The 23,080-nt window shown below is 41.1% G+C and overlaps 1 long non-coding RNA gene across 1 annotated transcript in view; it reads left to right on the plus strand.

Annotated features, from left to right (window-relative positions):
- LOC143844732 (uncharacterized) overlaps positions 1–11,950 on the plus strand; it is a 109,523-nt gene extending 97,573 nt beyond the window's left edge. Inside the window, exon 3 of the long non-coding RNA XR_013234124.1 lies at positions 11,789–11,950. This is a non-coding gene — a long non-coding RNA (uncharacterized LOC143844732). The remainder of the gene's footprint in view (positions 1–11,788) is intronic.
- The last annotated feature ends 11,130 nt before the right edge of the window (positions 11,951–23,080 follow it).

The raw sequence follows: 23,080 nt of genomic DNA on the forward strand, positions 1-23,080 counted from the left end.
AGATGACTTTCACAGGTACATCACAAGCAGCAGCAGTGCTTAGAATCCATGCCCAAATCTGCATCCAGAATATTTAAACCTGTTGGAACATAGCAATGAATTATTATTGGTCAACTGGTTCACATTTTCATACCAGGAAGAAAAATCTCAATTCATTATGAAAACAAAAGGTTGTTTCATAGGATATTCCTGTAGTGCAAAAGCGGCAAAAAAAAATCAAAATCAAAAGCCGAAAGTAATAAAGCCATGTGTGTGTGTATGTGTTCAGAGCAAGTGGAAAGCAAGTGTCTGGAGAGCAGAAAATATCTGTGCTTATCCCAAAAGATTCGTATGTAAGTTGACCCCAGCATGAGCGCTGAATTTATATTAATAGCCTGCTGGTTTTGTCAGGTTTCAGGTATGCCCTTGAAGGGATTTGTCTTCATTGTCCTTTTTTTCCATTTCACACTGAGAGTGATTTTAAGTGGAAATGTCCACAGGATCTAAACATTTAATTATGTCCCTCTCCTCTCCAAATTTCATTTTGTGTACATCTGATTCCTGTTGCTGTCAGATTCCACAGGCATAGGATCCCAGCAGAATCAGCATACACACTGGCACAGTGAATCTGTGCTGATACCCTAGCACTGGCAGAAACTGTCAATGATGGCATCTTCACACTAATGGGTTACCAGCTGCTCAAGGGAAGAGGAGTGTGTAGATAGGGTGTGTAGTTGAGCAAGAAGTAGTGCTGGGGACTAATCCTGTGTTCTTTCTCTTCTCCTAAATCCCATCATGGCTTGGTGTTATTGCAACTACCGAGGAAATCTGAAATGCTGACATTAAATACACCTGCCTCCCCTGTCCTAGTCTTTTTCTTCCATCACCATAGTTATGGAAGGCAGGATTTCACATGACCAGAAAAATAGAATGGTTATTAGGGTTCCAAATGCTACCCGATGGAAGGCATTGGTTCCAAGACTTGACTTCTATGCACTGAGTAGATTATTAGGGTCCCAGGACAGCCTTGCTCAACTTTCTACCATTGAGAACCCCCTAAAACATTCTTCGGGTTTTTAGAAACTCCAGAAGTGGTGCAATCAGACAAAATAGGGTTGGGAAATATAGTACACAGCAGCCATTTTCTCTAAAACATAGTGAGCAATTGCTCAAAAACATTATATTTTTGGAACACTGCCACCTAGAACATAAGTAAACAGTATACCCAAAGTTTATTTATCACTTACAGTTTATCACTTAAAGCATAAGAGCAATTGAGGCATAACAACTTAATTAACAGGGACTCCATACATAATTCTTCTGCCTTCCAATGAATCCTTACAACATCCTAGTAATGTACGTTAGGTTAGACCAAGAATTTGTGACTGGCCCAAGACCACCTGGGGAGATTCCATGGTAGAGCAAGCATTTGACCCTGGGTCTCCCAGATCCTAGGTCAATATTTGATGACTGGCTTCCTGTGTTGGCGTAGGGGTACTTTTAAAATACCACCAAGTATATTTTACTGGGAAAAAGGGTACCATTTTGGAAAGCTGGACCAGGGAAGTACTGAAGTATTATGGGGGTTGGTAAGTTAGTCCTTTCACGATCGTTTACCTCACTGTAGCATAGTGCAGGGGGTTGGACTGGATGACCCATGAGGTCCCTTCCAACTCTATTATTCTATGATTCAATGAAATGTCGGCTAGGATGTTGAAAAATAACCACCTTATACCAACAATGCAAGAGATTTATAATGATAATAATCTTTTCCTTTACAATTTATTTTAGTTTTCTAACATCCTGGGTTTTAAGTGTCAGTACTGTGCAATCCTCATGACGCAATTCATGTGTAAACATGAATTTTGTTGATGGCAGTTAAAATTTGGAATTGAGTGTAGGATAGCCAATAATTTTAAATATTTTACTGTTATCCAAATTGGTACCTGTGCCAGGTTTGCCACATTCAGAGCACTCATTTAGAGCAAAATGAATCTTCATATTTAGGACCATTTATGTCTGTTGGATACATGAATTTCTTTCTAGAACTATGCCCTAAGAAAGATGGGACAAAGAGAAAAGATCTCAAATAAAATCTTGATCCCACTAACAAGGTCTAAAGCTAGAAAACGTGTGCAAGGGAAAACAAAAGAATAAAACAGCATTGTAGCCCAGCAGAACAGTTCTGTCAATACTGCCTTTGCTTGGTGATTCACTGGGGAATCAAAAGGGAAATAAATATGTTGCCTGTCCTGGCCTAGAATGGAAATTCCTGAACCAGAAAAAAAGTCTAAAACTGAAACTGTGGAGGTGGGGACCCAGCTGAACAAAGAAGCTCAGGAGCAGGAGAGAGGGAGGGATTCGTTGATTCAGCAAGTTTCAGTGAAGGTCCATGAAATAAACCAACTGCAAAGTAGTATGGTGAATCATGTGGCTTTTTGTAGCCTTTGCCTACCCTGTTCTTTTTCAAAAGGATTGGTGCACATGTCAGAACACTGAGCTTCCAGAGTGATTCAGGACTATCAATAAGGAAAAAACTTTGTGTCAAAATTATGTGCCATTCCCAAATGCAAACTACGTACACTGCAGGGAAACATATGTATAATATCTCTACACACACTTTGATTTGAACAAATGTACCTGTGATACTCTATGATTCTGGAGATTGTGGTGTGTCACAAACCTTTCATTAATGTTAATCAGTATCATGTAACAGGAAAAATAGTTCTGGGAAGCATGCTACTCCTAAAAGTGAAGGATGACAACCCCTGCGTATCATGGATTGCTGCAAAGACAACACTGCTGCTTTTGAATCATAGATAGCTGAAGTTTTCACATAATTTTTGTGTAGCCAGACCAGAAGGTTGCAATTCATTATTGGAAAATAACAGTGTAGTCCTGACCAGAGTTATTCATTTCTAAGACCATGGACTTCAAGGGATTCTTCTCAAAGCCTATTGACTAACAGGTTAACTCTGTTTAGGATTGCACCTCCTGTTGTTCTACCAATTTTCCTTTGAGTTTTCCCTCCTCCTGAGTTTTTTGGGCCACTTTTGTGGCAGTTGAGAGAACAACAACCAGTACTCAACTGCCACAAAAGTGGTCTGAATAACTCGGGGGGGGGGAACTCAAAGGAAAATTGGTAGAACAACAGGACGGGGAGATGACTGAGGGAAGAAGCACATCCATGATTGAAATGTACAATCACATTGTTTGATAGTGGTAGCCTTTGAATGGGATTAATCTACCCAGATGTTCTAACTAGACATTAATAAAAGTGAGCGGTTCATCTTTTGTTATTAGGGTTGGGTGTTTCGGTGCCCGAAGCGGCCATTTGTTCCCAACGCAGCCAGCGCCACGCCACAGGGGGTGGAAGGGGAGGGACGGGTGTCAGCACACCGGCGGTTGCCCATGCCTCCCCTCCCCCATGGTGCGGCACGGCACTGGCTGCCTCGGGAACTAACGGCCACTGTGGGTGCCAAAGCGCCCACTTGTGATTACTATATGGCTATTTGTCCACAATTCATAGGCCCAAACCGTTATGCCTTTGAAAATTCCCTCATTTCCCAACAGAAGATGTTTCAGTTCCATAAGCTGTCTTTGGTAAACCTGTAATGCAGATCATTGCAGTAGCATATATACATCAAGAGGCGAAGAGGCGTGGATTTCTGCTCTTCCAAGTATCTCCATGGAATTAAACATACAAGACAGAAGCCAGAGAGAGACCCTTGTGGATGACTGACTTATTCTTGAGATGAGGTACACAGCTGAGAGCAAAGCATGGTCCTAAGGGATTTATTTACCATGCCTTATATATGTAATTCCCCCTCTCATCATGAGTATTTGTGCATACTGAGGGAAGAATTGACCCTGAGGTCATTTCTAACCTTTGTTTATTAGCAGAAAAAAATGATAGATTAGGGTGAAAAAAATTTCTCTCAATGTGAAGGGGTTTCATTTGTTTCTGACAGTGGCTGGCCATCTGCTAATAATTGAATGCTTAGAATGAAGGACATGTGTTTTATTAGTCCTTCATTTTCCAAGCCCCAAAGAACAGAAAACGTTTTCTATTATTTAACTTTCTGGGGGAGAAACTCATGTAAGCACTGAACTAGCAGAATACGATTGTTTTATGAATGAATACCATAGAGCTTTATTGTATCACAGGGGTGAGCCAGCAACAATGTTTGGCACCTGGAGAAGAGCTGGTGGTTTTTGACTTAAATTCTATGTTACACGGACATCATTGTTAGAGTGACGATACCTCTTAAGTGATCATATTATTGTATAATAAATGCATAATGCTTAGCTGATAGGGAGAACCCTATAATCTTGGATCTGTAGCTAAAAGTATCACTTCTACCATCTAAACCAGGGGTAGTCAAACTTCAGTCCTCCAGATGTCCATGGACTACAATTCCCATGAGCCCCTGCCAGTGAAGGCTGGCAGGGGCTCATGGGAATTGTAGTCCATGGACATATGGAGGGCCACAGTTTGACTACCCCTGATCTAAACTACAGTTTAAAAGTGTCCCTGATAATGCAGTTAGTTCCTTCCAACTTGTGCATTGTGTTTATATGACTATAATGGTTGCCTGTTGGCTAGTGCCTGTAAACAATGGGGAGGTGAACTGCTCCTCCACAACTGTATGTTCCTTTGCAAAACTTTGAAATAGATACAGATATATTTCAAAGTTTTGCAAATGAATGCAAGGTACATATATAGCATGTCTGCCTGAGAATTCCCTCCTTATACCAGTGGTCCCCAACCCCCGGTCCGGGGACCGGTACCGGTCCGTAGATCAGTCAGTACCGGGCCGCAGCTCCTTCTCATCTTCCTCATCCTCCCCCCTGGCTGTTGCCTTGGGGGCTGCCCTGCCACTCTGCTGCTGGCTCACCTTTGGTGGTCTCCGACGGCCACCATGGCTGGGGCTCCCCCTCAGCGTGGTACTGCACAGCTGCTGCTGGCAGCACCCTCCCATGGGCAGCGGGAAGTCAGGGGTACCAGCAGGAAAGCAAGTGGAGCAGGGGCTCAGCTGGTGGTGGCGACGTCCCTCGGCAAAAGACTACCCCCCTGGCCTCAGTAAAATTGCCAAGCATTGACCGGTCCCCAGTGATAAAAAGGTTGGGGACCACTGCCTTATACGACAGTGATAGGGATGATTAAGTAGTCTTACATTTGGGAGGAAGGGAACTTGGTGAATATCGGCAAGGCTGGTCTTGGGCTATATTCACCTCACTATTTCTGTGATCTATTCCTTTCTGCTACCCAGGGTTTTTTGTACCGAATGCCACCTTCTGCAAGCCAGAATGTATATCTCTTGCTGTCACTTTTCAGGTTTCTGCACTCTTCCCTGTCCTCCTTTGTTTGAGTAAAGAATACCGCATGATTTGATCCCAGCACTGAGAAGAAAACCTGATGCAAGGGATGCATCCGGAAGCACTGTGTAATTGTTTTGTTTTTGTATTTTAAATACCAAATATATTATTTTGAAAGGACATAAAAATGCCTAGGCAAGCAGTAATCTTGAAATCCCTGACTTCCACTGAAGCAAATGGGTCTTTGGATTTTAATTTAGTAGCCAAGTGATATACATTAAATACTGTAGTTGAACTAAACTGGCTTCTCTGCACTCCTGTGAAAATAGACAAAACTGTTGACTTATGGAATATTATTACATAATCAATTCTGAATCAAATTTCTTCATTGCTAATCCAGATAAGGCAGTGTATAGTTGCTTGCTTGCTGCATTGCTCCCTTTCAAAAATCTCTTCTTTTAAGGATTATCTGTCCAAAACCAAACAGAAGGGAAGCTGAAGTGCAAGGTCTTTGTTATGCGTGAGGCCCACTGACCATCTCTCATCAGCCCTCAAAGCCATGAAACCCAGCTGATGACAGATGGTGAGATTGTCCTTGCAAATTTTTCACCTTAACATGTCAGGCTATATGGAAATACCCTATAGTCACTGGGGACACTCCTCATATCTCTTGATAACTACCACAAGATTAAATACTTAAAAAAATGCACTACTTCAAAAAGTAGTTTAGCCCTTCTTTTATATTTGTAAATCTGGAGAATATACTTCTTGGTACTTCTGATGCACAATGGATAATGCAGGAAAGAATGCAATGTTTCTTTACTTGAGTAGGGATCTGTAATATATTTGCTGGGTTGCAACATCACACAAAAACAACCAGAAAGTGGTGCTAATAGATTTCATTGCCAGGTATTCAGACCACAATATTCCCACCAACCCTGTCAAACTACCACTCTCCTTCCACTGGAAAAAAGTAGTCCTTTATTTTCAGTCAGCTTAGTAAAGTTTTGTGTGGCTCTGTGGCCTTAATGCTCCTTGACTGAAGGCTGTTTTGCATGTGTGCCACTTTCTGCTTAGCAAACCATGCTTGGGTGGTAATATGTTGCAATGTGCATAAGTCTCTTTAGAAAGCAAGGAAGCACCAGGCAGAGAAGAAAAACAGGAGCTAACCCATAGTGGTATAACATTGTGGTATAACAACAACATTGTGGTTTGTTGCTACACAAAAAAGCCCTATGAATCTTTTCCCCCTCTGATTGTTCCTCCCTCCCTTTGTGCTCTCAGAGACAGCTGACGACATCTGAATTAGCACAGCATATAGCTTACTATAGCAGGCAAATGGGGAAGTGTCTTCATGGGTTGGCTGTAGCCAGGAGTTTTGCTGATGAAAAAGAAAAGAAAGCAGGGATTCTCTTTGACCACCAAAAAAGGCTATACTGGAGATCACAGGATCTGTTCACATCCAAATCAGATTAAATAATTTTATCTACACAGAGGGGGGTGGGGGGTGCTTTGAAAGCACTTCAGAATTCTAGAATGTAGCAGCCAGGCTATGATTAGGGGCAGCACATAGAACTCCTATCGCCCTTATATCTAAAGATTTACACTGGGTGCCCATTTGTTTCTGGGCAGAATTCAGACTTTTCCATAATGCCCTAAATGGTTTGGGGCCATAGCACCTAAAGGATTACCTCCTCTCATATTGTCTGACCCACCAGTTGTGATCATCTTAACCCTGAACTCCCGTCTACAGAGGTATGGTGGACAGCAATCAAGACAGGGCTTTTTTGGTGGTGTCACCTCACCTTTGAAATGTCCTCCCCATTCTAGGCTTTTGGTGACTACCACTGTCTTCTTTAGGCTCCAGATCAAACTATTTCTCTTTATCTGGGCTTTTCACTAAGCAGTTTGATATTTTATTTTATAATTTGCTCTTGGACTGAGGACTGATTTATCCATACTACTTTAAGCTCTTCAGCTTTATTTACTGGATTGTTTTTATTGGTTGTATTTATTGGCATAATATTTACTGATGGGTTGTTTTATTGATGGTTTTTGTCCTTGTTTCTATTTTTACTTTGTTTGGTTCTGTTTTGTTGTTGTGAACTGCATCAGGCAGACATGGAGAGGCAGCATATACATTTTAAAAATAATAAATGTACAAAACCCATGTGGGACAGGGCCTGTGGTAACAAGGAGAACTGGATAAGATTCAGTGGAAAAAACCTGCCCAGACCCAAAGCCATGGTTAAGATCTGAGTTAGGATCCTGACTTAGAGAGGGAGTGCAGACCACAGTTTGATGGTATACACTGAACGTTCTGTGCTACATAAGAAGTCGAAAAGAATAACTAATAGAATGAAGAAGAAGAAGAAGAAGAAGAAGAAGAGTTGGTTCTTATATGCCACTTTTCTCAACCCGAAGGAATCTCAAAGCGGCTTACAATAGCTTTCCCTTTCCTTCCCCACAACAGACACCCTGTGAGGTAGGTGAAGCTGAGGGAGCCATGATATCACTGCTCGGTCAGAACAGTTTCATCAGTGCTGCAGCAAGCCCAAGGTCACCCAGCTGGTTGCACGTGGGGGAGTAGGGAATCAAGCCCAGCTTGCCAGATTAGGAGTCCGCACTCCTAACCAGTACCCCAAGCTGGCTCTCATACTGATCTGTCATAATAACCTGCACTGGAAGCATGGTGGCACAAAATTATTAGCCTCATTTGGGTAACCATACCAACTGAGTGCTGTATCAATAAAAGGACTGGGAGGATCCATTCACCAGGTCTCCAGTGTTTCATCTTGTCTGGGTAATGCCAATTGTCCTATTGGCTACTATGCAACTAACACAAATCCTTTGTTGAGTCTTCAAGCTCTAATCCCAGAGAAATGCTGTTTGCTCATCAACATTTTGTCTCTAGGCATTTTTGTTTTCCTATTAAAAAGCGGCAAAGACTTAGCAGCAGCCACCATTGACGCAGCGTAGGAGCAGGCAGCAAGAAGACACACGGATGGGGAGGTCGTATGGTGGCAGGAAGGGTGGGCACTGTGCAAGAGTGTCATGCCCGCAGCGTTGGCCCCTGGGCATGGGCTTGTGTCTCCTTAAAAGGCGCCATGTGCAGGAGCCCTGCCTCTTGATCCAGGATCACCGTCCGAGCAGCTTCCCTCCCACCTAACCTGATGTGTGGGCTATTGAGCTTATTACTGTATGGCCATTGGATGTCTATATCTTGCATTTTGTCACAGCTGGCAGTTTTGGCATGGGATGGAGCCTGTTTGGGGGGAGTTCGGTCTGCGCATCAGACTTCCCCGTTTGGGGACCTCCATACAAGGAGGCAGGTCTGTGAGCAGGACCAGCCCGGCTCAGAAGGCTTGGGGCTCGCAGTGCCAGGTAGCCTGGGGTGGGACCAAGAAGAAGGTGGACGCCTCTCCTTGACATCCCAGGGCTTACAGTGCCGGGTGGCCTGGGGTGGGTCCATGGGAAGTGTGCGCTTCCCCTTGGCACCCCAGGTGGACACTTCTCTATGGTGGGAATCCAGCGGCAAGGGGACCTGCATTCCCAGCGGAGGAACTGGGTGGGCCCCAGGGCACCACTGGCCCTTCCCATGGGCGGGATCCCAGGGAGACCTGTGTTCCCAGCGTGGATCTGGATGGGCTCCAAGTTGCTGCTGCCCCCAGGTTCTTGTGGTCCTCTGACTGCAAGTCATACTCCATCTCTCATGCTGTGCCAACACTCCTGGGGAGTAATAATAAAGCTGTGGCCTTGTTTAAGCCAATGGAAATGTGTGTGTGTCTTCCTTGAGCCCAAAATGCCCTACTGCAAGTCAACATGCTTTAAAATAGTTCATGGTGTGATCTTTTTGGACTGCTTCACATCAGATAAGAGTAAGGTGATGGTTTGGTGAGAGGGGAAGAGAAGGCTGGGGATTTAGTTTCATTCCACCCCCCCCCCATTATGGATTTTAATGAGAATTTTTTTGCTGTCATTTCTTCACTGTCAGCACCAGGTACCATAATTTCTTCATGTAATACACTATGGCCTAAAGGTATTTTGCCACCCAGCAGAATGATCTCATAACAAAAGAATCAATAGCTCATTATTTGCAGGCCTAGAATATTTTGCATGTTGCTTTAGAGATTAGGTTACATTGAAGAGATTATTTGCAAATTAAAACAATCTTTGGTGCAATCCATTAAATTGTCAGTTAATCTTCTTAAAATAGACTTTGTTTTACGCTCCATGTAAAAGGACTTTTTCAAAATAAAGGTAGCAAGAGTTTTGACTCATTTAACAAAGAGCACAAGCAATATGATCTTGTGAGCAGATGTTAATATGGTTTCCTTTACTATATGTCCCTAGCAGGCTGGAGTTATATATGGAGAAACATCATGAATTCTGTCATTTCATGAGCATATTGTTCTGTCATTGATTTATTTAAATATTCGTTCATTTAGATGGGTTTGTGACACTTTTCTGCTTATAGTGAGAAATAAGAGGTTCAGGCATAGTAAAATGTAAGAAGAGATCATTTTAATAAAACTATAAAAACCAAAACAGTCAACCACCAAATGGCAAAACTAGATTAAAAAATGAGCTAAAGGTTTTCTAACAATATTAAGCATACTAGCAGGAATTGTCCCCTAAAGGTATTCCTAAAAAGAAAGGTGCTTGCTTTGTATGTGGAAATAAGGGGGAAGAGGCTTTATTCAGGTGTCCCTGAAGAAGAAGGTTCCACAGTAGAGTGTGCCACTGGTGACTAAGGATGGGTCATTCGAGTGGATAAGCCTAAAAGTACCAAAATCAATCCTGATTTAGGTACTTTTGGGCTCTATCTGAGCCAACTCACCCCAGTACTTTAATCAGTGGTATAAGAATCGCAGTTCAGCCACAATTCAGTCAGTTTAAAGGAAGAATTTTTTTGGGGGGGGGATGCCAAGCATCTGATCTGTCATGATTAGTGAGCCCTTTAAATGGAGACGTTCTCTGCTACCGGGGGGGGGGGGGCATGTGCACAGAAATAAATGCAGACCATTTGGAATTCAGACAAATCCAACCCAGTGAAGGGATATTCAGGGTGCTTTGGACCCAGCCAAATTGATTCTGGCCAAATTCAAAACAGTCCAATTTTTTCCCCTGTGTGCATGCCTCCTGATGATTGACAAAGCACCATCTCTAGTGACTATCCATCTCATCCAAATTATCCAAATTGAATGTGGGTACATCAAAAACAAGGGTCTCTGATGACGATCTGACCATCCAGCCAGGCTCCCAAGGACTTTCAAATTAAAACTACCATGTTCAGCAGGGTCCTCAGCCCAACTGAGGACATGGAACATTTTCACCAGTGCACTGGCAACAAAGTTTGATCTTCATTGGGTTTCAGAACTGAAGTGTTGCCACTGGTTGCTTTGTGGTACACAAGTTCTGAAAAACAGGCTGGGCAGGCTTCCATTAGGCTGTGTAGCAAAGGACTGCTATGTTGTTCAATTTGAGTTGTAGTTTTTAAACCCTGCAGTTTAGCGTTCCTTGCATTTTATGCAAGTTAAAAGGGGTGGAGATTAATTTTTTCAGATGAAGAAATCCTGTAGGTCTTTGAGTTTAACGCGGGCACTTGAAGGGATCAAAATCCTACTTATGGATTCTTCCTTTCTCAGCTCCTATTGCTGCTTGACCCTTCTCATATTTGCAGTATTTGTGGCCTTGATTATCAATGCCATTTCTACTGAGGTGAGTGACAGGGGCTGTGGGATGCCATTTCCGCCTGCCACTCAGAACGAACGACTCTTCTGCTTATTTTATACCATTCCTTTCTCTTGGGAGCCCAGAAGATGAAGTCCTGCAACCTATAAACTTCTCTTTAACCTCCCTGCACTATTACATTTGGTTGAGGCATACAAAATCCATTTACAATTGAAGGGGACTGTAGACTGTGCAACTATTTAGTAGTGTCCTTTAAGAATAATGAAAGCAGTAATGCTAAGAGATGTAGAACAGTTTTGCTACAGTATTAATGTATGCAGTTGTCAACAGTGCCCATTAGAAGGCAATTATATGCTGAGGCAGTAGTCTTTCTATTTCCCTCATCTCATTTTCCCCATGTGGGCATATAGAAATTCATGCTGGACACAGAAGGAACTCTTTAGGAATAAGGTCATAGTTTATATATTAAGCATAGAACAGAAAACATTTGTGGCCAGGAGATTGTGCTGTGAATTAAGCATGTTGTACACCAGTGGTCTTCAGCCTGTCGATCAGGACCTTCAAGTGGGCTATGAAACTGTAGACATAAAGCTACCTTTGAGGGGAGAGTGCATTTTGAAAAACAAAACAAAGCTGGAACTAGTTAGTATATGTAAAGAGTCTCCTTCCTCACTTAGTACACTTGCTGAAAGGAACTACAAGTGAGGCTGTTCAGTTTTCTTCCATGGCTCTGACTCTTGACTTGCTCCTCACTAAGCTATACATCCTTAGCTTGTGCTTTTGTTGTTGTTGTTAGGTGCGAAGTCATGTCCGACTCATCGCGACCCCATCGACAATGATCCTCCATGCCTTCCTGTCCTCTACCATTCCCCGGAGTCCACTGGAGAAGGAAATGGCAAACCACTCCAGTATCTTTGCCATGAAAACCCAATGGACAAGCTTGTGCTTAAGCCTCTACCTATGGGTATGTTGTCCATAATTTCATGAGTGAAATCATAATCATGCCCCTCCTCTTCCTGTCATGGGGTTCAAATGTCTCTTGATTTGCTATTAATAAGGAATTTGTTTATTCTTGATGTCCTTCATTTGGATGTCATATTTGACCCTGAGACTGTTTCCAACCTCGGCTAAAAATGGCTCAGTGGATGGTTTAATGTTCCACGGAATCACAAGCATTTCACACTGAAATCTCATTATTCAGATATGAATTCACTCCTTGTTTGCTATGTGGTTTGAGAATGCTGTTAAAAACAGATTCATCCCCCTCCCCTGAGAAGGAATTCGTGTTTACCCAATGAGGAAGTTCAGGTGTCAGTTTGGCTTCTTTCTCCATTTCCCACTGTAATGATGACATATCAACTCTGATCAATAGTCTGCATCTGCTCCTGCCCTCCCCCTCCTCTCCATATTTTTTTCTCTTTTGAACATGATTGCGTTACAATGCTAACCCTCAGTAGGATAAGTACCAGCTTATTTCTTTTATTCATTCATTCATTCATTCATTCATTTATTTATTTACTGGCCTCCCAGGGGCTCAGGGTGGTTTACATAAGAACATAAGAACAATACATGGAACAGTCTATAAAACATTTGAATAACCGTACAATAATAACTGATAATTGTAAACATATAACAGTATAGTAGTATAACCAATAAACAATACAACAGTGCAACAATACAAACAAGTCCAGAGTATACAGGTGGTGTTCTGAGAGGGGGCAGGGGGGAGCCCTTTGGTCGCTGTTGGTTATGTCTGGTCTCAACCAAATGCCTGGCGGAAAAGCTTCTCCTTGCAGGCTCTGCGGAACTGTTTAAGCTCCATCAGGGCCCTGATCTCCTCCGGGAGCTCGTTCCACCAGGTGGGGGCCAGAACAGAGAATGCTCTGGCCCTGGTCGAGACCAGACGAACTTCTTTAGGGCCAGGGACCCTTAGCTGGTTGGTAGCGGTGGAGCGCAGGGCTCTTTTGGGGGCGTAGGCAGGGAGGCGATCCCTCAGGTACACTGGGTACAAGAACCTTTAGTCTGATCTGGAATTCAACTGGCAACCATTGCAGTTGATGGAAAATGGGCCGGAATGGGCTTCCTGGGAATGCTCCAAAAAGTGGAAAATTGACTCCGCATCCCCCTGCCTGTGGCTCTTACTAGACTACAATTCAAGCAAGGAGTCCAACAGGACATACAGGCTTTTGGCATGTCACAGAGTGCAGTGACTTCATCAAAGGTAATACATTAAATGTATCAATGCATGATGAGTTTTAGGGTCTTCCCTCTACATATACTGATTCTGCACAGCTGATGATAATTGATGGAACCTCAAGACTGATTGAGATGGAAAACAATAGTCCAGTTGACAAATTTTCAAGACTAAAACATGGTGGCAAAAATGATCAGGTTCCCCAATTCAGGAGACCTGATAAGCCTAAGAGATTTTAGCTGAAACCACTTTTAGTTCTCCCCGCTTCAAATATTATTAAAAAACATATTTCTACAGGAAGAAAAATGTATCTACAAAAATAAAGGCCAGGCAATTCCAGTATAACTTGCCCTTTCCTTCTTTGCCCTCTGGATGTTTATGATAAATTGAGTGCATCTTGTCTGTGACTTGCTTACATAATGAGGTCAGGCTTTATTATCACATCACTGATTTCTTTCTCTAGGAAGGAAAAAATGTGAGCTTTAGTGATAGATCTTTTGTAATTACAAAAAAAGCACATTAAAGTCATATGTCTTCCTAGGAATCTTTATTTTTTATCATTCTCATTTGATCATTCTTACTATTATAAAAATGTTTACATATCCATATTTGCATTAGCCTGAAGCTTTATTAATAGAGTGTGAAACTAGGCTGTCTATAGCAGTGCAGTTTATCTTACCTGTGGTAGTTGAAAAATATTTTTTCTGAAGGGACAGAGAACTTGTCATGTTGGTTTTTGATTCCACTAAATGGCAGTTGAAGGGCTTGGAACTTAATCAGGTCTTCATGATCAGTTAGGTTCCCAGTAAATTCCTTTTCCTCTAGTTTCAAAATGAATTAAAATGGTATATTAGGTTTGCCAACTCCAAGTGGGGTCTGCAGATCTATTGGAATCACAACTCTTCTCACAACTGCAGAGATCAGTTCCTCTGGAGAAAATGGCTGCCCTGGAGGACAGACTCTATGGCATTATACCACCTCCTCTCCCCAAACTTCACCCTCCCCAGACCCCACCCTTAAAATCTCCATGTATTTCCCAACCAGGAATTGATGTGGAGTCCCACATTCAAATCCCACCATTGCAATGGAGCTCACTGGATACTTTGGACAAGTCAATGTACCCACTTCACAAAGTTCTTATGTGGATAAAATGGGGAAGAAAGAACTATGTAAGATGTTTTGATGAAATAGATAGGTGAAAGTTTACTGAAAATGTGTGAATTAGCTGCAGCCCACACTTTCTTGAGATTAAGCTCACTGAATAAAATTAGATTTACTTCCACTTAGATCTGCTTAGAATTGTTCACCTAGGACCTCAATGTTAACTTAGGTGCAGGAAGGAATCTCCAGCTCTTACACAGCCTGGAGAGTGAGAAGAGTTATTGTGATCCATTTCTCAGATAATTTTTTCCTCCTTGCTCTGATGTTCGTCACAACTTACCATAGGCAAGATGGATAGAAGTAAGTAGCCAGGGGGAGCTGTAGACTGTCCCTATTAATGTTACTTGTCTTCCAAAGCAACTACTAATTCTGAGGTCTGATCCTGCAAGTCAATTTTGTATTCTGATGCCAAGTTAACAGCTTGAAGAACATTAATACGATTCTAGTCTAGGAAGCTTTCCACATTGTTTTATTAATTCAGATCTAGCCCCTGGTTTTTGGGTTGATCATGATCACATATTTACCCAGACTTCTGAATCTGTTCACAATATAGTTTGAAACCACAAAATTCAATTTTACTGTGATTTGTAAGAGAAGATTTTGTCTACGGACAATTAGATGATATCTCCAAAATAGATGAGAACCAAAGAGGAACTGATGAAATCAAAAAGAATTTGGTTAATTAATCTTTGCATTTTGGATACTGTCATTTTCTCTGTATTTCAGAATTGTAAAATTAGTTTCTGCATGTAATGAAAAAAACTTCTATTTCAAATCATTTTTTTACTATTTGCATGTCAGTGAGATATTGAATTGGCCAGGGATTTTAAAAAATTTCTTGGAATTATTTAATCCAGTATCAGCATAACAACCTGCAGGAAAAGACCTGAAGTGCAGAGGCATATTCAACTATCATTCTGAAGTAGAAAGCTTTTCTCTTTCTCACAGGCATTACATAAACAGAATGCTGTCCTATGTTGTTATGATCAAGTCTGTGCCTATGGCTTCTGGAAAACTAATAGTTACCTTAGCTGCGCTGTCTTATTTTGCCCTGTTACTAATTCAAGAGTCAATTCTATTGTAGCCCAGTGCCTACAGAGATAATGAAGGACAAAACAGAAGAAGTGCATTAATCCATTAGTTGTGTCTCCCTCTTGATATGTTTATTTCTTTATGTTTAAATCTAAACCCTACTCAGTAGGTTGTGTTTTATTATAAGAATAGCCCACTTTGAATTCAAAAGACAAAATACATTCCTTATCACAAGCTCTAAGTTATGGTGGCACAGTATTTTTTTTAACTGTCTAGGGTTTTTGGAAAAAGAAATTACTCAGTCCTTGCTTAGTGATGCAGTTAGAAGCCTGAGGTCCCAGTTGCTTCACTTCATTTAACATGGGGAAGTATAGAACTGACATATAAAAATCCCCTGAAGAGATTGCTCATAATTGTTAAAAAAGAAAATAAAAGGGAGAAAGAGGCCTGGACAGGAGACAAAAAAGAAGAAAAAAAGGGGGAAAAAAGATCTAATCTCTAAAACTGATCAAATAAAAAGCATTTCCAACCCCAGGATCATATTTTTAGCTCTTGGAAATAAATTGAACACTCCCTCAAAGTGGGATAATATGGAAGTGAGGTGGACTCAGCCTCCCCTTCTCCAGGTATACATATAACTTAATTCCTATGTGAGTTGACACAGTTTCTAGGATCTGAACATCTCAACAAAAGGGTAAAGAAATTTGCGAGCAAACTCTACTTACAGATGGAATGAGATTTATAGTACCACCCTAAGCAGACCTCTACCTCTCTAAGCCCGTTGATTTAATGGATTTTAAAGGCTATATGATTTGGATGGCACTATCAGATTCAGAGGCCCTGATTAATGTTTTGATGCCTAATGAGAATAAGCAAAAGACCCTCCTTGCCCATCTGGAGGGGCATTAATTGCGCGTAAATGGTATAAGAAGTAGGGGGAAAACCATAGGAACACTGCAACAAGAATGGATGAAAACCACAATGGCAAAAACAAAATGAGACAGGATATATTCATTCATCCCTAGCTGCTGTATCATGTTTGTATATAATTAATCCAAATAAAATCAAGCAGTGTCTGGATGTTTCCATTCTGAATATTTCCCCTTTTGCTTAAAAGGTGGTGTACACACTAAAGTTTGTTGATCCTCAAAGTGCCAGTTGGCTCAAACTTTGTTGTTCTGTCTCAAATAGTTAGCCTAGGCTAGGGTCCTCCATTTGGACACCATCAGGGGGCTGGGTTTGTCAGCTCCAGAGTGGGAATCTCCTGGGGATTTTGGGGTGGAGTTTGAGGAGGGCAAGGACCTCAGTGAGTACAGTGCTGTAGAGTCCCTCCTCCAAAGCATCCATTTCTTCCAGGGTAATTGATCTCCGCAGTCTGGATATGAACTGCTATGGATCCCCAGGCTCCACCTGGAGGCTGACATCCCTAGCATGGGGTATAGCCAGAAACAGGGGTCTTTGGTAGGAACCCCTAGTGTGTTTCCGGTAGTCCTAAGTGTATTTTTTTATTTTGTACATTCTTTAAGTCTCTTTGGGTCCGTAATGGGGAAAAAATTGAATTTGTCAATAGCCAGTATTTTGTTGGTAGTGACTGATTTTTTTGTGTGGCTTCTCTGGTATGGAGAAGTGTGAATGTTCTGGCATTATAAGTTAGCTGGAAGATTTTACTTTAAAAAATTCAGTTGTGTGCCACTATACAACTCATCACTGTGTTCTTTTCCTTCAGTGGGGCCAAAGTCTTAAAATGTTTAATTTCCTCCAGTATGCTACCATTACAAGAAAGGATAATGCTTCATGCACTTGTAATAAGTACTGCCCTGAGCCCTCAGGAAGGGCGGTATATAAATACAATAATAAATAAATAAATAATAAATATTCCCCGATAAAGTATTTGGAGCAATTACAAATATGCATAACAAATGTGCTAGTAGGAATGATTTGTGTCAGTCTTTAGGACCGATCTGAATGCCTTCCTGACTGTGGGAAGCACCTCAAAACTGTGACATCCATGAATGAGGGAAAAGACAGTACTAGAAAGAGTTGGGCAGAGGAAAGTTTGGAATGGCTTGATTCATTCTGAATTGCAAAGAGAACCAGGGCAGAGCCACATTTTGTTTTATTTTTTTGTTTTGCCCACACACATTACATGTATGGGCATAAAATAATCTGTGAAGCTGTAATTCAATACTCAGCAGCAGACATGATTGCTGAATTGATCTGGCAGTCATTGATCTGCCCATGGTTAAATCCATACGCTCCTTTAGAGATGTATTTATTTCTACCATGTATCTGATGTGTATGCTGCCTCTGCAAAAAAACAACAAATAACCCAAAACAAAACTATGCAAATATGGGATTCTAAAATAAATCTTGTGATATGATCCTCTGCAAAAAGGAAAAGAGAAAAAAACTCTATACCCAACAGTGCAATATTAAGCAGAGTTTTGCCTTCATGAACCCAGTGTCTTCAGTGGTCTTAGAAGAGCATAAGCCGGCTCAGGATTGTACAGTAACTATAGGGTCCCACAATACATCTAATATTCATGATTGTACAGAAAAAAGGTGGTACTTCCACATATACATCATAGCTCATTATAGTTAATAGTCACAATTGGTTATATAATCATCCCAGTAGTGAATCTATGTTGATTATTTCCTGTCATTATTGTTATTAGAATGTGAAGTAAGGTCTAGGGATAACTACCTCATTCCAGCAACATTTATGCATAAAAACAGATTTGTGCATAGATGCCTTGGCTGGATTACGTACTATGAATAGAAGGGCTTTGCCAGAGTGCCTGGCTGCATGCAACAATAATGTTTGCATGTGCTGCTCCTGTTAATGGATCAGGAACCAGACACGTACGTGCAAAACTGTTGTGAATCAGATGCAGAGGTACATTTGGATGCACCGAATACATTACCTGACTACATTGCACAGTCTGAATACAAATGTGCCTTGTGCAGGTAGGCATGTTTATCTCTAGAGAGCATCTGGTCTTCTTATGTATGGTTCTGATCACTTTGATACACCTGTATTGGATTAGAGACCGCAACTGATTCAAAACAATAGGTCTGTTGGTGAGGAAAGATTATTTCTCTCATTTTCAAGATGCAATTCAAAAAATAAACTTCTGAAATTTCAGCCATTTAAGGGAGTCATCAGAGGTGAGGGCTGCAGATGGGGAAATATCAGAGGTTGCATGAAATTGATATGATATAGACTGTGAAATTGATTGATTGATATAGACTATGGATTAGGCTGTCTTCCCATGTTGTGTTTATGGAATCATCTATGCAAATCATAGCACACTGTGCCTTCTAATTCCTGCAGTGAAGACAACCCTTTTCAAGAGATTTTCACTGACCTTTGCTTTAGACCACATATGTGTTGAAATGTTACTGAATTTCCGAGATAAAATTACAAGTAACTTGTGTGCATGCTGTTTACCATCAGGTTGATATATTTGATTCCTAAATAAAATACATTGTGGTGTAATATTTTGGTAAAATGTGTAGGCAGGACTGATGAATAGTCTCAGCTATGTTCTCTGAATTTTGACAGCATATGCAGAGCAACTGAGGTCACACTACACAGCACAGACAGTACACTTGATAAATCAGCAGCTAAATTTAAAGGATTAGGGAGAAGAAAAGCTGCTTCTGAAAAAACAAACCTATATCTATCCAGCTCCAGTCAAAACTGAATAAATTGCTTGAAGCATATGTTAGAAATGTAGCCCATTTTGAAACAGCTGCACTGACAAATTCATATGATGTTCCAGGAAGTTGAACCATCATATTTGGCTAACTATGCTGAAAATTATTAAATTGTTTCCCACATTTTATAATTATTTCTTATTATATATATATATATATATATATATATATATATATATATATATATATATATATATATATATATATATATATATATATATATATATATATTCTTGTAATTTTGTGTGCGCATAGTCCCAGACATCCACATTTTAATGATAGAACAGTTTCCTTTTATGTGTGAATTAATTATATATATTTTAAAAATCAAACTTTTGTACCTACTTATCCTTAAGAGCAGGGGTAGTCAAACTGCGGCCCTCCAGAAGTCCACGGACTACAATTCCCACAAGCCCCTGCCAACATGCCCCTGCTTAAGAGTCTCAAGAAAGTAGTAGCCTATTTCATTGGGATACAATCTTCCAGTCACCATTTCTTTTTGAGGGTTCTGTTTCTAGAGGATGGAACCAAAGCAAATTCTCCGATGAGTATCAAATAGCATTCCTTGTTTTTTTCTTTATAATGATTAATTACATCCTCAAGACTCTGGGGAAATTTTTTATTGTGGGCACGTCCCTCTATTCTACAGCATTGCTTCATCGGCTGCAATGAAATCCATGCATGGTATTCCAGGGACAGGAGGGCTGTAAAGAGTGAATCACAAAGACTAGAAAATGGATCTGCTCTCCCCACTTACCATGTCTGATGAAGTGTGCCTGCACATGAAAGCTCATGCCTTGAATAAATCGTTGTTAGTCTTAAAGGTGCCATTGGACTCAAATCATATCTGGCAGTGTAATTCTATGTAGAAGTCAGTGAGTTTTGAATGGAATACCTTCCACTTGGATCTCACAGCACAAAGTAATTGGTTGTTGTTTCAGAAAATATTCTTTATCTATGAGATCCTACAAGATCATAAGCATTTTAACATGCTGTGGGGAACCCTCTCCCTTTTTAGTTTTTACTAAGCTGATCCTCTGTATTACTTATTGTTAATCTATAGCTCCTGGCATTGAGCATTGTCCCTCGGGGGCCGAGCTGTCGTTGACTGTGCCCCCTGCTATTGAACAGTGTTAGCAGCAGGGAGCACCCAGCAGAAGCTAAAGCTGTTTCAAGCTGTATTAACCGTTGATCAGATTTCCATGTGAAAATCTGCTGGGTCATCTAGGGACAATTCTGTAAGGAGAAACCGTGCCTTTCTTTCCCTTCATTCCCAAAGTCACTTTCAAATATTCAATAACACCTCAGCCACAACTGAACATTTTCATCCCTTTTTTTGACATCAGCCCAGTAAAATTAGCTTCTTCCAGTTCAGCCTGCCAGGTCTCTACACTACAAAAGGCAACTCATGTACCAGTGGCCATAGGGAGATGTGGCTGACAAGCTTAAGATGAAGGAAGGACAAAGTGAGTGGATCAGCCAAGGCAGCTTTTCAAAAGAAGACCGAAGTGGCTTAAAATACCCTTTATCTCAACGTTAAACCATTACAAATATAACTGATGGGCAACAAAGCAATCGGAAAAGACAGCAGCTAGTCCTGCCAGGGTATTTGTGATTCACGGAACAAGCGTTGAACATCTAAGTCAAATTCAAATTTGGCTGTGCATTAGAAGAAACTAAAGGTTACCTCTTAGTGTGCTTTCCGTAGTAAAAATTTCTGAGAGGTAGCCATGTTAGGCAATTACTGCAAAAATACATAGGAGTCTTTTGGCACCTTAAAGACCAATATAATTTTTCTGGCAAAGATGCTCCAAAGGGAACAGGGAGGTCTACATAACTAGTGAGCTTAAACCAGTCATTTGAATGGGATGGCCATTGAGTTTATTCAGTATTAGGTTATGGCCTGGAGGTTATGTGTCTAGCTTGTTCTTATGGAGGACTGAACAAATGTTAAAGGTCAGTTTTTAATGTTTGCAGCCTTTTCAGGAGTTTTGCATTCAGAATCAGTTATACATTAATGGTTTTATCTATACTCTTGTTTCCTATACATGATATTTAGCAAGAGAAATTACCAGGCAGCTGGAGACTGCATTTCCCCTCCCCCACACTGCTCCTGAGTGTGACAGGTTACTGTCTTACAAATATAGGTTGTGATCCACAAACCATTAATTCTACACTTCTGAAATTAATCTGCCAAAAAAAGCTATGTTAAACCCAGTTACGGCTTTAGGTACATTTCAAGGTCTGCTATTTGGAATCTGTGATAACCAAAGAAAAAAGAGGTAGTTGGGCTTCTTTTATCTTTACTTTGAAAACTCATTATTTTCTGGGACATGCTGTTTTTGACAGGTAGTTGAAATGTTGTGCAAATGTGACAATAGCAGCCCAAGGTTTTTCCAAACCAGAAATCCCAGAATAGGCAAAACATGACAAAAATTAAGTCCAGCTAGAAAATAGCTGTATTTCAATAGCAGGAGGCAGGAAAATATGATTAAAGGTTGAAAATAAATAAAATATAGTGGCAGCATTAGAATAAAAATGTTTTCACATAATTTTAGAGAACACCAATGACATCTTGCTCCCCTTCTCCATCCTTTGCTTGTAGAAACTCTGTGTGTGTGTGTGTGTGTGTGTGTGTGTGTGCATTAAGCGCCCTCAAGTCGCTCTCAAATTATGGTGACCCTACAAATTAATGGTCTCCAAAATAATCTACCATTAACAGCCTTGCTCGGGTCTTGCAAGCCAAGGGCCCTGGCTTCCTTTATTCACTTCATCTCACATGGGTCTTCCAAGCTAGATGACATCAAATGATGACCTCAAATGAAAATCCTACTAGCAGAAACCTCCTAGGGCTCATCTAGATGTGACAGCATCTCCCAAGTGGGGATGCTTCTCCCATTTAAGGAATGAAATTCTTTCATTCATAAAAAGAGCAGAAACCCAGTCATGAACAGGACTACAGTGTGGGGTGAGGAAGAGCTTCTCTCTCTCCTTTCTGTAGTGCCTAACCTCCTGGCATTTGGGCTTTTCAAATCAGTGTTCAGGGGTCTTTTGCACAATTTGTGAAGGACATCTTCTCTACTAAACACCAAGAACTTTATTTCCACAGATCAGAATGCAGAACAGACAAATGAAAATGATAGATCAAAGCAAATGTGTTGGCTAATTTAAAGGGTACTGACAATTGACAGGTATCACATCATCTGAGCGTCTTTGAGCATGAGACTGTGGCTATCCTTCTAAGCCCAGTTAAGCCCTTAAATTCTGAGCCCTTAAATTCAACTCCAGGCCAAACTATATGATATGCCAGCTCCTGTGGGGAACATCATTCTTAAAGCCTGAGGGAGCCCAGATGAGTTTAGCATTGCAGCATGGAGGGACTCCTGCTCCCTACTGCACCTAGTAAGTTAGATCTCCTCCCCACCCTCCCTGCCGCTCTGATAGCAGGGGACAGGGATAATGAGAGCTTCTGCCATGTTGGGCTTGTTTTTAAAGTCTTTTAATGGGTATTTTAATGGGGATAAGACTATTGTGACCCGCCACGAGCCTACGGGGAGTGGCGGGAAATAAATATAAATAATAACAACAATAATAACAATAATAATAATAACAATAATTTTCCTGAACCAAAATGGCCCCAGTGGGGAGTAATTTGTATAACTTGGAGAGCGGCATGTGCTCAGAATGTTTTATATACAGCTCCAAAGTTCCAAAGGTAAATGATGTGGAGGGAGAGGGGGAGAATCCCCACTTCCCTCCCATGCCACACTCCTGGGCTGGGCTGTATCATGCTTCTGCAGGCTTTTAAAATGACATTTCCTCAGCTGCCATGTGGCTCTGGGATGAGTGAGTCAGATTCAGGTTTCCCAGGCCCAAGTCATTAAAAAATGTATTGTGTAGTTTGGCCCTTTGTCGTTCTGCTTCGCATGTCACGGTGAGGCAGTTAGCAGCCCAAGCTGTTCTCATTAAGATGCTGCCGTG

The sequence above is a fragment of the Paroedura picta genome, chromosome 9, assembly GCF_049243985.1.
Source record: "Paroedura picta isolate Pp20150507F chromosome 9, Ppicta_v3.0, whole genome shotgun sequence".
Taxonomy (NCBI): Eukaryota; Metazoa; Chordata; class Lepidosauria; order Squamata; family Gekkonidae; genus Paroedura; species Paroedura picta.